Source organism: Rhineura floridana, chromosome 2, assembly GCF_030035675.1.
Source record: "Rhineura floridana isolate rRhiFlo1 chromosome 2, rRhiFlo1.hap2, whole genome shotgun sequence".
In the NCBI taxonomy this organism is placed as follows: Eukaryota; Metazoa; Chordata; class Lepidosauria; order Squamata; family Rhineuridae; genus Rhineura; species Rhineura floridana.
In genome coordinates this window covers 233482582-233494843 of record NC_084481.1, presented here as the reverse complement: position 1 = coordinate 233494843, position 12262 = coordinate 233482582, and the positions used below count along the sequence as shown (strand labels likewise).

Below are 12262 nucleotides of genomic sequence, written 5' to 3'. Positions count from 1 at the left end.
ATAATCCCTTGGTGAGCCTCACTGGGGTCACTCTCAAATAAGTATATAAAGGATTACTTTTAGTGCAACTGACAAATGCAATTACTGTTTTGGAAAATAAGTGGAAAATTATTCCTGTCTGGCTCTGTTGTTACTAATTTATTTAACTAGACCGCTTAATATAAAAATATTTCTAAGCAGCTTATGGAGTAAACTAAAATTACAGGGCTAGAGTACAAATAAAACAATGCTGTCCATAAAAATCTAGAATCAAAATATTTAAAGCAAAATATTGAGCAGTACAGTATAAAAAATTAACAGGAAATGCCCGAAGAAACAAGTTTTGAATAGGCATATATCATAGTTGACTCTTCAGAGTGCACAGGAGAGGGCTCCAGTGGGGCATTGCCACTGTGGAAAAGGTTCTTTTCCATGTTATCACTAGCAGGCAATATGTCGGCTGTGGCAGAACCAATTGGGTGTCCTCCGATTGTCGTTAAGGTTGCCTGGATCTGTACAGGGGAAGGCTATCCACCAGGTCCTAAGTTGCCCAGGACTCTGTATATTAATAGCAGAACCTTGAACATGGTTTTGTAAATAATAGGCAGCCACTGCAGTTCTTTTAACAAAGGTGTAATATGTGTACAGCTAGGCACCCTCCCCAGCACCCTGTGTTGCTGCTTCTCTGCACCAGTTTCTAAACCAGGGCCAAGGGTAGTCCCACACAATGTGCATTGCAGTAATCTAATTGCAGATGTACCAATTCATGGACCATGGTGGCTAGGTTATCCAAGTCCAGGAAAGGGTGCAGTTATTGTACCAAACCAAGTTGATTCTAGTGTGCTACACACACAGGCATGGCAGAAGCCTACAACTTGTCCCCAGATATTTAGGGGAAATGAGCTTTTTCCTAGGGGGAATGGATTGAAAAAACCCAGATTTAATCAAAATAACATCCTGCCCTTTCCAGTTATTCTGAAACTACATAGAAAGGAGAAACACTTTAAAAGGTCAGGAAAAATGAGACGGAAATGAACAGGAAGGAAAGAACTGATGGGATGGAAGAACAAGGCAGGTTCATGAGAAGTCGGGGACCATGTAAAATGAGGTCAAGGGCAGCAGGTTTCCCACCTGTGTTATTAAATTCTCACTCTGCATCAAAAGGCAGAAGGGAAAGCAGAATAACAATCTGAACCACATGAACATCAGACTTAGGTGATGCCTCTGTAACTAGACTACTGTTTCAGACTGCCAGGTTGGGCAGTGATTGTGTATTTGGCTGCCTTCTCCCATTTTAAGAGTGTGTGTTTATTTTGCTTAATGTCAAGAAGACCAAAGTAAAAGCAGAAGATTTATGTAACTTTAAAGTTGACAATGAGGACATTGAACTTGTCAAGGATTATCAATACCTCGGCACAGTCATTAACCAAAATGGAGACAATAGTCAAGAAATCAGAAGAAGGCTAGGGCTGGAGAGGGCAGCTATGAGAGAACTAGAAAAGGCCCTCAAATGCAAAGATGTATCACTGAACACCAAAGTCAGGATCATTCAGACCATGGTATTCCCGATATCTATGTATGGATGTGAAAGTTGGACAGTGAAAAAAGCGGGTAAGAGAAAAATCAACTCCTTTGAAATGTGGTGTTGGAGGAGAGCTTTGTGCATACCATGGATTGTGAAAAAGACAAATAACTGGGTGTTAGAACAAATTAAACCAGAACTGTCACTAGAAGCTAAATGACGAAACTGAGGTTATCATACTTTGGACACATTATGAGAAGACATGATTCATTAGAAAAGATGATGACGCTGGGGAAAACAGAAGGGAGTAGAAAAAGAGGAAGGCCAAACAAGAGATGGATTGATTCCATCAACGAAGCCACAGACCTGATCTTACAAGATCTGAACAGGGTGGTTCACACAGATGCTCTTGGAGGTTGCTGATTCATAGGGTCTCCATAAGTCGTAATCAGCTTGAAGGCACATAGCAACAAATGCCTAGATATACTCATCTCCATGAACCCCATGCTCACACTAGTTGTATATGTGTAGGGAAGCTTACATGGGGGAACAATCAGCCTTCCCCTTGCAGTCAAGGATCAGATGTGCCAGTCAGTTGCTTGTGTGTTCCAGCTCTCTTAGCTAGGGTCAGTCTCACAATGTTTCCTGTGTTGGCTGAGAGAAGGCTTTGTGGGAAAAGCCAGTAGAGGGAGGAGGAGAGAGATGGAGAAAAGGGGGAGCACGTTAATGAACAGAGAAGGGGGAAGCTGTTTAAAGACCTTGAGAAGCACCTTTGGGAAGAACCTTCATTTCTCTACTGCGTGCTAGAATTAGGGACTCGTGCATTTTTTAAAAAATGTAGGAAAACTGGCTTTATATCGTCTTATGATGTTGGTATTGCATACTTGGTATTTGGTACTGTACTGGGGGAGGGACCCATTGTAACTGTGCAGCTCTTGATTGGCAAAGCAAATGGGGCAGGTCCTGGCAGCATCCAAGTAGAGGGAAATTCCCTTCAGAAGCTCGTCTTAAGTCTGAAAGCCCTTGCAGCCTAATTAAAGGGCAAGAAACAATAAATGACATTCATATACTGGAATACAGTACATTAAGTGAATTCAGCTGCACGAACTCCCACCGATATTCAGCAGAGCCAGCCTTTCTCCTACTGTCTTGTAATGGCTGCCTGTGTGGGTGTGCCATAGAATTGACAGCTGTAGTTAATTTACAGTGACATTGACAGTCACTTGCCTTCTCTGAAGGACAGATACTTTCTAGAGTCTTACCCCGAGTTGATCCTGAGTTAATGCTAATTCACTATGAGGGAAAATGGCAGGACTGAAGGAAACTTAAAAGTTAATTTTTCCCTCCTCCTCCCCTTTTGGGGTTCATGACTTTTCCGTTGCACAGAATGAGACTGGGGATGCTGTCAGTTTTGAAGTAGTGTTTTGCTGCTGGCAAGATGTGCTTTCTCAGTTTTATTCAGCAAGGCTAATTTTACAAATTCCTTTAAGACCTCATCTATCCACTTACACGCAGCCAGGTGTAGTTGCTAGAACATTGTTCCAGCAAACCAGACAAAAACGGTTTCTCGTCTACAGATTTTGTGAGTTAAAATTGCAAACCTGTCTTCAGGGTCCAACAGGCTACTTCTTTTTTAACTGTTGCATATGATTCTGAATGTAACCTGTATGCCTTTGTACTCTGCCTTTGCAGCCCAGCTTCTGAAGTAATTGGAAACTGGGGCAAGTTTTGCCATCTGGTAGTCCTTAAACTCATGGAATTTCTTTGTCTTAGCTACAGAAACTAAACAGTGCAATTGCCAAGACCATCTCTTTATTCAAAACATGTTTTAGAGACCTTTTTGGAAAGCTTTTATTTCATTTGGGGGGGAGGGGCAGACGCCTCACTATATATTTAGTGAGTGATTAAAAAGAGCTCCATGACAAATGTATTGATCATTGCTATATCTCCATGCACTTAGCATTTGTGTAATTATCCAAGCTACATTTTGAATACTGAATTCTTACCAGGAAATCCAGGTCTTGAACTGAAAATACAAGGTCTAATGTTGGGGCCTAACATATTAGTCAATTTGTTGCAGTCATTGTATACTTTCATTGCTGTACCAAGAGGTTCTTAGGGTTGCTTTCATTCTGCATTGCACGCTGTTCATACTGGGCAGCAGGGCACAGTATGGGGACAGAGCTGCATGTTGGTCCACATGATTTGCTCAAATCCTGGGAGCTCAGACCTGCTAGCTCTTTTCTGACCAATCTGACTTGGAACACAGATCATTCATATTTAATCAATTTTTTTAATTTCAGGAAGTTTGTATCCTGCCATGTTGGCCTGAAGTGGGCCTTCATAGGGATTTGCAACAATGATCTATGAAAAAAAACACACCAGTTTTAGCACACTCCATATTCTGATTTAAAAGACAAACAATAAATTTTCAAGAATGGCAGCAATAGCATTACAAAATTTAAAGACTGGATTAAACAAAGATACAGGGCTAACTATCATAGAAACATAGGAAGCTGCCTTAGTATAAGGCATTGGTCCATCTATCTCAGTATTGTCCACACTGACTGGCAGTGTCAGTCTAGCATTTCAAGCAGGAGTCTGTCCCAGCCCTATTTGGAGATGCTGGGGATTGAACCTGGGACCTTCTGCATGCAAAGCAGATTGTCTACCATTGAGCTATGATCTTTCCTCTTTTGCAACAGAAAAGCTTAACTCTTGTTGAAAGTCACACATAAGCAGGCTTGGCTTTTATTTTGTTACGTGCCTTCAAGTCGATTACGACTTATGGCGACCCAGTGAATTGGCGACCTCTAATAGCATCGGTTGTAATCCACCCTGTTCAGACCTTGTAAGTTCTGGTCTGTGGCTTCCTTTATGGAATCAATCGATTGCTTGTTTGGCCTTCCTCTGTTTCTACTCCCTTCTGTTTTTCCCAGCATTATTGTCTTTTCTAGTGAATCATGTCTTCTCATTATGTGTCCACAGTATGATAACCTCAGTTTCATCATTTTAGCTTCTAGGGATAGTTCTGGTTTAATTTGTTCTAACACCCAATAATTTGTCTTTTTCGCAGTCCATGGTATGCACAAAGCTCTCTTCCAGCACCCCATTTCAAAGGAGTTGATTTTTCTCTTATGCACTTTTTCACTGTCCAATTTGCACTATTGTCCCCATTTTGGTTAATGACTGTGCCAAGGTATTGTTAATCCTTGACAAGTTCAATGTCCTTGTTGTCAACTTTAAAGTTACATAAATCTTCTGTTGTCATTACTTTAGTCTTCTTGATGTTCAAGTGTGGTCCTGCTTTTGTGCTTTCCTCTTTAATTTTCATCAGCATTCGTTTCAAATCATTACTGGTTTCTGCTAGTAGGATGGTATCATCTGCTTATCTTAAATTATTGATATTTCTCCCTCCAGTTTTCACACTTCCTTCATCTTGGTCCAATCCCGCTTTCCGTATATGTTCTGGGTATAGATTATATATCTCTTTATTGTTACGGTCAATGACCAGCATGAGATAATCAGATAAAATTGTTAAAACACAATACTGTAAAATAGAGTTATCAGAGACATAGTTATAAGATCCCAACAAAAGACAGGAGTTACAAGGTGGCTAGAGTCAGATTGTGGCGAATTTTGATCGCTGCAGCACAAAATTTGGCAACACTGAAGGTAATGGAAATATTTTGATCAGAAAGGAGTAAAAGAATATAATACATACATTAGGTAATTATATTTGTCTTTTAAAAATTTCTGATTATATCTGTGTTTCATTCATTATTATCTTATGTTTTATATTTTTTCAGTTTTATATATTTTAGCTGTTTTATTGATAAAATTTTATAAGCGGTGTACTTAATAAAGTTACGATTTAGTGGTCTATAAATCTTTCTAAATAAACTGTACTGCAATGGAAGCTTGTTACAATGCAGCTTCCTGTATTATGAATTCAGATATGCTGTGGGTATGATGTTGTCCCCCACGCAAAATACTGTATACAGTAACCAGCTTTTATTACAATATACTACCCCTATAATGTGAGTGAATCCTTTGTGTTTCCCCCCCCCATGTTATAACAGGTTTTCACTGTACTTTGACTCCCACATTGGCAGTGTAATGTGAGAAGGGGTTCATAGATGGGGCTTACCTAGCTTCGTAGATGAAAAAAAATCCTAAAAGCATCTTCAAGCAGTTATCAGATATGAGGCTTGTGTGGCAAACATGTATGGTTACGTAAATGGGATTTGCAGCCTAGATTGTTCCATTGTTTTGCATGGAATCTTGTATTCACTTGTGAGAATCTTGCCTTTAGATTTTAGTTCTCTGAACTGAAAATGCACAGGTAGCATCTGTAAGGATGCATCATTGTTGAGAGGAGGTATTTTCTGCTTCTTTCATAAGAACAGGCCCTTCTCAATCGGACTAGATAAGAGGCTATGTAGGCTTCAGTAATGGCCAGCCAGATGCTTCTGGAATGCTTGCAAGCTAGATGTGAAGGCACCAGCTCTCCTCTGTTTTGCCCAGCATTTGGATTTAGAGGTGCTGTCCTTAAAAATGAGCATTCCTTCAATTAAGCTTACATGACAAATAGTTAAACAGACCAACCATTTCCATGCTATTTATAGAATACCAGTAGGCAGTTGGAAGATGGTTCATAAAACATTTGTCACACCTTAAGAGCCCTTTAAGAAGCATAGAAGATGCTCAGAATGGTTATTACACTGACATAAATATTGTTTAAAGAAAATGAGAATGTTTTTACTTGGGGGGGGAGACCAACTTCCTAGGAAATGAAGGAGTTGATAGATTCCTCCCCTCTAGACTGAACACTGTAAGGGCTACTGTCTGCTAATGAACTGTAAATGAAATCTACCCAATAAATGTGGCAAGCCAAAAGTCAAGGTAATGGCAGTATATGTATCAGTGTCTCCACAGAAGGACCTTGAGTATTTTGCTTTTCGTTATGCTTATACATAAGTAGTGAATTACTCAGAAGTGCGAGTGCCTACCAAGACACTGGAGCCTCTCACCATGTCTTTACTAAGTGCATATGTGACCACTGTCATCCAGCCATTAAGAATTCAGTGCTTCCGTTTTTATAATGTACACACATTGTTACAGCAGCCAGATAATGTATAATGTAGGGCAGTAGCATCATCCCATGTTGCAAATAGAGGCTGAGACAGAGTGTGTAGCGAAGGCAAGACCCGAATCAGAGAACTCTTGAATCACAGTTCGGTGTTTAGTCACAGGTTTTTTTACGCCACCTCTCGTCGTCATGACCCAACCCACTCAATAACATGGTTTGTACATCACATTAAACCATAGTGAAACAAACTGTAGTTCAGTGTAAATGAGACTGCATGGTACATTTCACTCACCCTCCACTCATGCTGTTGTTGGTGCACAAAGTAGGAAGGAAGCAAATGTTAGTCTGGCTTGTCATTATGTCCAGGTTTGTTATTTGTTCCTCTCCAAACAAACCATGGTTGGAAGTGAAGGTTTCTTCTGGCATTGGGGACAGTAGAAAGAGGGGTGTGATCTGAGGTATATAGGAACCAGGCAGTGAAGGGGCTGAAACTGAAAACTGGATGGTCTTCTCCAGTTTTGTTTGCTCCGGCTGCTCAGGTATGGAAATTGCTTGTGGTTCTTCAGCAGCTGATTAGCAAAAGGAAGTTGCAGCGCATCTTTCAGCTGCCCATGAGAACCACATTGCATATTAATTGTCTAGCATGTACTGTTATCGTACATGTTACAACATAACATTTGGTCTTTTAAAAATTGTGTTTTGATATAGGCATCTGATGCATCCCAATTGGCCAAGACTCCCAATAGCATATACCCCAACAGCAATATCCCCCCAACCCCTCTTATAAAAGGTGAAGTGGTCCTAACCGTGGAGCTGCTGGAGTTGGAGATATTGTGGTGCATTCTGTCTAATGTGCACCCCTACACACACACACACGCACACGCACACCATATTGCAGACAAGGCAAGCAGTAGGTGCTTCCTTCCAACTCCCAGCATCATTGGCAGAGAACCCTTGCCAAGCACAGATCTGTCCCCCAAGCCGAGGGAGAGCATGGCATAACCAAGAACTAACAGCTTTCTCTTAACATGCATTTTTATTACAGCAGAATATGGGAACATCTTGTCAACATGGACGACGTTAATCTGAAATATCCTTGTTTGGGGAGACATTGTATAAAAAATGAAGCTGCAGTAGTAGAATAAGAATGGATGAATGAGTAAGCTCGGTCAGCAGAGGACAGAATGTCTTTTAAGGAAGCTGAGAGGTCAAAACAATTAATGCATTTGAGACTATGAAAATATTTCTGAGCCTTTTATGTTCTTTACATGGGGTGTGCAATTCTCTAAAACAGCCAATCTCTTAAATTGTTTCTCATAGCTGGTTTGGAAAAAAATGGGAATCTGATGCCACCTGTGTGCATGCCTAAATTGACTTCTAAATATTAGTAGCCATTAAGCATATAATTTGTAACAGCTGTGGCTTATTGTAGAAGCCAGTTATCTTCTAAAGGAAAATGATTTTTTTTGTAAGGACGCAGGATATAAATGCAAATAGGTATGTGCTTCTCTTTGTAGTGAGCGGGCTGAGTAAGACCTTTTGTTGTGTTATCAGCTGTGCACGACTAAGAGCTCTTAATCCTTTAAGACTGACATGGCAGGTCAGATTCTGATGATAGAACAGGACGGCTTCTCTGGAGTCTCCTGGAAGACCATACTGTGCTTTTCACACACTGCCTTGTTCCATTTCACTGGCACATCGTTCAAAGGTACAGGTGCCAAACTTCAGAAGATCAAGCAAACAAATGGGTTGATATGGCACTCTTGAAAGAGAGAGCTTAGAATTCAGTGGAAAAGCTTTTAGGCTGTTCATCTACTAGCCTCACTTGATACAGTAAAATGTACCTATCTAAATAATTTTTTGTGTAAAACAGTGCAGACATTCTTCGTTGTTATATGCCTTCAAGTCAATCACGACTTATGGCGACCCTATGAATCTTTTGGCTCTATTCATAGGGTTTTCATGGTAAGAGGTATTCAGAGATGGTTTACCATTGCCTTCCTCTAAAGCTTACAGCACCCGGTATTCCCAGGCGATCTCCCATCCAAGTACTAACTAGGCCTGACCCTGCTTAGCTTCCGAGATCAGACAAGATCGGGCGTGTTCAGGGTAGTATAGTACTTAGCTGCAGTTAAAGGTAAGATGTGCATGTATTACTACTTATAATACCACTAGACCACAGTAAGAGTGTAGGAACTGCTGTACAACTGCTCCTTCCACAGGTTCCACTAGAGTCACCTGAGCAGCCCCTCTACACATCAGATAGGAACAGTAAGAGAGTCTTAGTGTTCTGTGGTCACTGCCACATCTCTAGAAATCTCTCCTCCTGGAGGGGTCAAAAGCAAAAGTAGAAACTTCTTGATTAAGTTGTCCATCTATAAAGTGGGCTTTAACCCATGAAAACTTAATGCAACAATAAATGTGTTACGTCTTTAAGGTACAACAAGACACTTAGTTGTTTTTCATTTAAGTAAATGTCATTTATAGTGTAAGCCTCTATATGTCTACTCAGAAATAAGCACCATTGAGTGGTTAAAGGATTAAGAAATGGGAATTCTTTTTATTTATCTCTTTTTGTCGTTAGATGTCATCAAAGGATAGAGCAAGCTAGTAATAGCAAAATAGTTTTTTTTCCTGTGTGTGAATTCCTTTGCAGTAAAGTCTGCTGTTCCATGCTGGTTAGAAACTTTCAAGAAAAGCAATACCGCATGAAAATGTTGGAGTTTTTATTCTACTATTTTAAGGAGAGGGTTATCTAAATTTAGTGATTGTGAGATCTCAAACTGATGTAATTTCTAACTTGCTATTATAGTTCTCGTCATTGCAATAAACAGGTTTTAGGGCTAGGCAAATGCACCTCCAGGTCAGTCAGTCAGCCAGCCATTATTTATTTATTACATTTCTATACTGCCCTGTAGCCGAAGCTCTCTGGGCCGTTTACAGCAATTAAAAACAATAAAAACAAATATACAAATTTTAAACACAAAAAACAATTTAAAAACACAATTTAAAAAAATTTACATATTAGAATTTTTTAAAAATTACATATATGGAACAGATCCCACTCATATAGGGTCTAGACCAGTGTTCTTCAACCTTGGGTCCCCAGATTTTCTTGAATTACAATTCCCACCATCCCCAGCCAGTTTAGTCACTGGTCAAGGGATCATGGGAGTTGTAGTCCAACAACATCTGAGGACCCAAGCAGGGCTGTGGAGTCAGAGTTGTGGAGTCAGAGTGGGGAGCAATTTTGGGTGGAGTCAGAGTGGGGAGCAATTTTGGGTGGCGTCTGAGTTGGTAGAAATGTACCGACTCCGATTTCCAAATAAATTTTGATTGACAAGAAGCAATTTTGGGTGGAGTTGGAGTTGGACAGTAGAAAAATAGAGGAGTTGGAGTTGAAGGTTTGGCGTACCGACTCCACAGCCCTGGACTCAAGGTTGAAGAACATCGGTCTAGAGCAGTGGTTCCCAACCTGGGGGCCGGGACCCTCAGGGGGGCCACGAAGTAATCCAGAGGGGGCTGTGAACAGTAAAGAAATGAATGATTTATTAATTTTTTTAAAAAGTCTTCACTCCTTCTACACTGTCTGCTTCCCACTGGCGCTGCAGATGACACCTCCCCCTTGCTCCAAACGAGAGGGGAGGCCTTTTGCTGAAGCGCCAGAGCGTCTTTCAGGCGCACTAAGGGCAGGCACCTGCCTATAAAATACATGGCAGATGCCAAAGGAGGCTGAGGGTGGAGCTGCCAGGAAGAAGAGGGGATTGCTATCACTGATTCCAATCTCCTTGCACTGCCGCTACTGGCAACACCCTTGCTTAGAATGAGAGGAGAGGGCTTCTTGTAAAGAAAAAAGAAGCAAGCCTGCACAGAAAGGCTGCTTTCCCCCTTCCTTCCTGGCAGCCAGCCTGCCTCCCTGGGGGGAGGGGGTCATGATTTTTTTCAGCTTATAAAGGGGGTCCCGTGCTCATAAACGTTGGGAACCACTGGTCTAGAGCCTTGGTGGAGAGAAGGAAAAGTTCCTTTCTTGGTATTTACATTGTTGCAATGCCAAGTCAACAAATCTACCCTCCCACACTCCCAGTGATCAAGGTTTCTGCAGGCCTTCTAGAAGTAGTAAAGGGTAACATGATAGAGATGTATAGGATTATACATTTTGTGTCCAGAAAGTAGATAAGAGAAATGTTTTTCTCCCTCTCATATAACCTGGGGCCATCAAATGAAGCTGGGTGTGGAAGGTTCAGGACAGCACATAGTTAAATTATGGAATTTACTCCCAGAAGAGGTAGTGCTGGTCATTTCCATGACAAATTCATGGAAGTTAAGGCTATCAATGGCTACTAGCCATGATTTCTACCTCTGCTGTTGAAGGCAGTATGGCTCTGTATACCAGTTGCTGGGAACTGCAGGGGTGGGGAAGTCTTGCTTGCATGCTTCCTATAAGTATCTGATTGGCCACTGTGAGAACAGGGTGCTGGTCTGGATGGGTCTTTGGTGTGATCCAACAGGGTTCTTCCTACATTGTTAAGAAGTGAAGACCCTAATTTGCTACCTAGAATGCTGACATGCTGTATGAGCTAACTATCAAGCTTTAGTGTCTAACTGAGCTTTCTGTGTCATTGGCCCAATCCTGTGGAATGCTCCGCCTGTAGGTGCCTTCTGTTTTAATTTTTAAACATCTGATGAAAACATTTCTATGCTGCCAAGCTTATACAGGCAATTAAGAAAATAACTTTCTGTAATAGTTGATAATGTCTGGTTTCAAATTTTTACGTTGTTTTTATTGTATATATGGTATTTTAAACTGCTCTGTTTTTTTAATGAAAAATGGTATGCAAATATTTTTATAAATAATACAGTATATGAGGGACTGCATATGTACGAGTGGCTCTCCTTGTAATAATTGCACTTGTGGTGCACTTGCTCCAAAGGCTGGTTCTGCACAATATCATTTTCTAGCGGGAGGGGATTCTGTATCCTTAACCAAAACAATTGGGATAGGATCAGCTGTACCCCATAATTCCTCTGTGTAATGTGTAACTTACTTTTTTCATGGGGGGGGAGTTCCACAGATAGGGCTTCTTACGGTGCGAGAAAATACACTGAATTCTGCAGATGCCATAATACCATGAGAAAGCATCTCTCACTCTTATCTTGGCCTGACTCCCTCACAGTTGGAGCAAGCCTATTAATAGTTGGGTGACTCGGATTGCTACAGTGTTCAGTTTTTTGTTTGCATTTCTTCTTAGTAAGTACCCCTGCAGATGTAAAATCTCGTTACTAACTTCAAGAGAAATAATGTTAATTGCTGGAGGACTGTGCTACAAGTGTGATCTTTATTAAGTGCTTTGTCGCAAAAACACTTGAAGTAAGTAAGCATAAAATACTAGCCCAGATATGTTTAATAGCACTTGTACTGTAGGTCCTGAGAGAATTTGTAAACTCTGTTTTCATATTCCCAAGCCAAAGCAAAGTATAGTACCAAGCATGCAATATGAACTACTAGATATAGAGAAATAAAGTGTGTGTGTTACAATAGCTAACCAATGCTGTATTCAAGAATTTTAAAGCAAGATTTACTGTGTGAATGTATCTGAAAGGTGTTGTAATGTTGCAACTAACAGGACCGAGTTCAGTGAACTCAACCTTGTCCTGTTTGCAGTGGACAG

The 12262-nt window shown here is 40.7% G+C and overlaps 1 protein-coding gene and 1 pseudogene across 4 annotated transcripts in view; one reads left to right on the top strand and one right to left on the bottom strand.

The window, feature by feature from the left end:
* The window catches only part of FERMT2 (FERM domain containing kindlin 2), a 121929-nt gene that overhangs the window by 56444 nt on the left and 53223 nt on the right, over positions 1–12262 (top strand). The gene's annotated exons all lie outside the window — the stretch shown is intronic.
* Positions 8601–8719, bottom strand: LOC133378505 (5S ribosomal RNA; annotated as a pseudogene).